The sequence below is a fragment of the Penaeus japonicus genome, unplaced genomic scaffold, assembly GCF_977035675.1.
Source record: "Penaeus japonicus unplaced genomic scaffold, GWHDUDI00000001_assembly GWHDUDI00000042, whole genome shotgun sequence".
NCBI lineage: Eukaryota > Metazoa > Arthropoda > Malacostraca > Decapoda > Penaeidae > Penaeus > Penaeus japonicus.
Window position 1 is genome coordinate 22,317,007 of NW_028234444.1, and position 5,000 is coordinate 22,322,006.

Here is a 5,000-nt window from a genome sequence, read left to right on the forward strand (position 1 = left end):
CAACAATCGCCAGCAACCTGTCAACAGTCGTCAGGAACCTGTCAACAATCGCCAGCAACCTGTCAACAATCGCCAGCAACCTGTCAACAATCGCCAGCAACCTGTCAACAATCGCCAGCAACCTGTCAACAATCGCCAGCAACCTGTCAACAATCGCCAGAACCTGTCAACAATCGCCAGCAACCTGTCAACAATCGCCAGCAACCTGTCAACAATCGCCAGCAACCTGTCAACAGTCGTCAGCAACCTGTCAACAGTCGTCAGGAACCTGTCAACAATTGCCAGCAACCTGTCAACAATCGCCAGCAACCTGTCAACAATCGCCAGCAACCTGTCAACAATCGCCAGCAACCTGTCAACAATCGCCAGCAACCTGTCAACAATCGTCAGGAACCTGTCAACAATCGCCAGCAACCTGTCAACAATCGCCAGCAACCTGTCAACAATCGCCAGCAACCTGTCAACAATCGCCAGCAACCTGTCAACAATCGTCAGGAACCTGTCAACAATCGCCAGCAACCTGTCAACAGTCGTCAGGAACCTGTCAACAGTCGTCAGGAACCTGTCAACAATTGCCAGCAACCTGTCAACAATTGCCAGCAACCTGTCAACAATCGCCAGCAACCTGTCAACAATTGCCAGCAACCTGTCAACAGTCGTCAGGAACCTGTCAACAATTGCCAGCAACCTGTCAACAATCGCCAGCAACCTGTCAACAGTCGTCAGGAACCTGTCAACAGTCGTCAGGAACCTGTCAACAATTGCCAGCAACCTGTCAACAATCGCCAGCAACCTGTCAACAATCGCCAGCAACCTGTCAACAGTCGTCAGGAACCTGTCAACAATTGCCAGCAACCTGTCAACAATCGCCAGCAACCTGTCAACAATCGCCAGCAACCTGTCAACAGTCGTCAGGAACCTGTCAACAGTCGTCAGGAACCTGTCAACAATTGCCAGCAACCTGTCAACAATTGCCAGCAACCTGTCAACAATCGCCAGCAACCTGTCAACAATTGCCAGCAACCTGTCAACAATTGCCAGCAACCTGTCAACAATCGCCAGCAACCTGTCAACAATTGCCAGCAACCTGTCAACAATTGCCAGCAACCTGTCAACAATCGCCAGCAACCTGTCAACAATTGCCAGCAACCTGTCAACAATTGCCAGCAACCTGTCAACAGTCGTCAGGAACCTGTCAACAATTGCCAGCAACCTGTCAACAGTCGTCAGGAACCTGTCAACAATTGCCAGCAACCTGTCAACAATTGCCAGCAACCTGTCAACAGTCGTCAGGAACCTGTCAACAATTGCCAGCAACCTGTCAACAGTCGTCAGGAACCTGTCAACAATTGCCAGCAACCTGTCAACAGTCGTCAGGAACCCGTCAACAATCGCCAGAACCTGTCAACAATTGCCAGCAACCTGTCAACAATTGCCAGCAACCTATCAACAATTGCCAGCAACCTGTCAACAATCGCCAGCAACCTGTCAACAATCGCCAGAACCTGTCAACAATCGCCAGAACCTGTCAACAATCGCCAGCAACCTGTCAACAATCGCCAGAACCTGTCAACAATCGCAAGAACATGTCAACAATCACAGGAACCTGTCAACAGTCGTCAGGAACCTGTCAACAGTCGCCAGGAACTTGTCAGTAATTGCCAGCAACCTGTCAACAATTGCCAGCAACCTGTCAACAATCACCAGAACCTGTCAACAATCGTCAGAACCTGTCAACAATCGCCAGCAACCTGTCAACAATCGCCAGAACCTGTCAACAATCGCCAAAACCTGTCAACAATTGCCAGAACATGTCAACAATCACAGGAACCTGTCAACAATCGTCAGCAACCTGTCAACAATTGCCAGCAACCTGTCAACAATCGCCAGAACCTGTCAACAATCGCCAGAACCTGTCAACAATCGCCAGAACCTGTCAACAATCGTCAGAACCTGTCAACAATTGCCAGCAACCTGTCAACAATCGCCAGAACCTGTCAACAATCGCCAGAACCTGTCAACAATCGCCAGCAACCTGTCAACAATCGCCAGCAACCTGTCAACAATTGCCAGCAACCTGTCAACAATCGCCAGCAACCTGTCAACAGTCGTCAGGAACCTGTCAACAATCGCCAGAACCTGTCAACAATCGCCAGAACCTGTCAACAATCGCCAGCAACCTGTCAACAGTCGTCAGGAACCTGTCAACAATTGCCAGCAACCTGTCAACAATTGCCAGCAACCTGTCAACAATCGCCAGCAACCTGTCAACAATCGCCAGCAACCTGTCAACAATCGCCAGCAACCTGTCAACAATCGCCAGCAACCTGTCAACAATCGCCAGCAACCTGTCAACAATCGCCAGCAACCTGTCAACAATCGCCAGCAACCTGTCAACAATCGCCAGAAACCTGTCAACAATCGCCAGCAACCTGTCAACAATTGCCAGCAACCTGTCAACAATCGCCAGCAACCTGTCAACAATCGTCAGAAACCTGTCAACAATCGTCAGAAACCTGTCAACAATCGCCAGAAACCTGTCAACAATCGTCAGCAATCTGTCAACAATTGCCAGCAACCTGTCAACAATCGCCAGCAACCTGTCAACAATCGCCAGAACCTGTCAACAATCGTCAGCAACCTGTCAACAATCGCCAGCAACCTGTCAACAATCGCCAGCAACCTGTCAACAATCGCCAGCAACCTGTCAACAATCGCCAGCAACCTGTCAACAATCGCCAGCAACCTGTCAACAATCGCCAGCAACCTGTCAACAATCGCCAGCAACCTGTCAACAATCGCCAGCAACCTGTCAACAATTGCCAGCAACCTGTCAACAATCGCTAGAAACCTGTCAACAATCGCCAGAAACCTGTCAACAATCGCCAGAAACCTGTCAGCAATCGCCAGCAACCTGTCAACAATCGCCAGCAACCTGTCAACAATCGCCAGAAACCTGTCAACAATCGCCAGAAACCTGTCAACAATCGCCAGAAACCTGTCAACAATCGCCAGAAACCTGTCAACAATCGCCAGAAACCTGTCAACAATCGCCAGAAACCTGTCAACAATCGCCAGCAACCTGTCAAGTGCATCTCAGAGGAATTTTCTTATCTTTTTAGATATTTTTTCCATTATTTTTTTCCACTCTTGCTCCTTTCCTTTATTCTCTTTTCCTCTTTCTCTATCGCTTTTTATCTTCCTCTTCGTTATTCTTACTTCCTTTCCTCTCCACACCTTTTTTCTATTCTCTTCATTCCTCTCCTTCCACTTTCTCTTCATTGCCTACCGTCCTTCTGCCTCTTTTATCTTCTCTCTCTCCTCCCTTTCTTATCCTACTCTACCTCATCATACCTCCTTTAAACCTCTTTCTCTCCATCCCTCATTCTCTTTCTCTTCCTCCTCATTACTCATTTTCCTCTCTCCTTCCCCCTTTTTCCTCCTTTTCAATGCCGCTCTTTACCTCCATCCTCTTCTCTTCCTCCTCTCTCCCCCTATCTCACCGTCTCCCCTCTCTCCCCCTATCTCATCCTCTCCCCTTCTTCCTCTTTCCCTTCCACCCCCTCCCCTCCTTCCCTCTACCTCCCCCCTCCTTCCCTCTACTTCATCTTCCCCCCTCCCTCTACTTCCCCCCCCTCCACCCTCTCTCCCTTCCACTCCCCCTTCCACCCTCTCTCCCTTCCACTCCCTCCACCCTCTCTCCCTTCCACCCCCTCCACCCTCTCTCCCTTCCACCCCCTCTCCTCCCTCCCTCCATCTCATCCACCCACTCCCCCTTCCACCCCCATCCCCCACTCCCCCTACCACCACCTCCACCCACTCCCCCTTCCGCCCCCTCCCCCCTCTCCTCCCTCCCTCCTCCACCCCCTCTCCTCCCTCCCTCCTGCTCATCCCCTCCCCTTTCACCCCCTCTCCTCCCTCCCTCCCTCCCCCTCCACCCTCTCTCCCTCCCTCCACCTCCACCCCCTCTACCTTCCCCCTCACCCACTCCCCCTACCACCACCTCCGCCCTCCCTCCCTTCCATCCCCTCTCCTCCCTCCCTCCCTCCACCTCATCCCCTCCCCTTCCCCCTCCCCCCTCTCATCTGATACTTGTCACTCCCTAACAAGACAGGTCACACGCAAGGTTGACCCGAAGTTAGGGCCTTATCGCATTCTTATTGTGACGTGAGACCTGCAACGAGCTGTCTGCTTCTAGTGCTGTGGGGACGAGGGAGGATGGGGGGGGCAGGGAGAGAGAGAGAGAGAGAGAGAGAGAGAGAGAGAGAGAGAGAGAGAGAGAGAGAGAGAGAGAGAGAGAGAGAGAGAGAGAGAGAGAGAGAGAGAGAGAGAGAACGAGACAGACAGAAAGAGAGAGAGAGAGAGAGAGAGAGGCAGACAGACAGAAAGAAAGATAGAGAGAGAGAGACAGACAGAAAGAGAGAGAGAGAGAGAGAGAGAGAGAGAGAGAGAGGCAGACAGACAGACAGAAAGAGAGAGAGAGAGAGAGACAGAAAGAGAGAGAGAGAGAGCGAGACAGACAGACAGAAAGAGAGACAGAGAGCAAGACAGACAGACAAACAGACAGACAGACAGAGAAAGAGAGAGAGAAAAAAGAGAGAGAGAGAGAGTATAACAGAGAGAGAGAGAGAGAGTATGACAGAGAAAGAGAGAGAGAGAGAGAGAGAGAGAGAGAGAGAGGCAGACAGATAGACAGAAAGAGAGAGAGAGAGAGAGAGCGAGACAGACAGACAGATAAAAAGAGAGACAGAGAGCAAGACAGGCAGACAAACAGATAGACAAACAGAGAAAGAGAGAGAGAAAAGAGAGAGAGAGAGAGTATAACAGAGAGAGAGAGAGAGAGTATGACAGAGAGATAGAGAGACAGACAGACAGAGAGAGAGAGAGAGAGAGAGAGAGAGAGAGAGAGAGAGAGAGAGAGAGAGCAAGACAGACAGAAAGAGAGAGAGAGAGAGAGAGAGAGAGAGAGAGAGAGAGAGAGAAGGAGAGAGAGAGAGTAT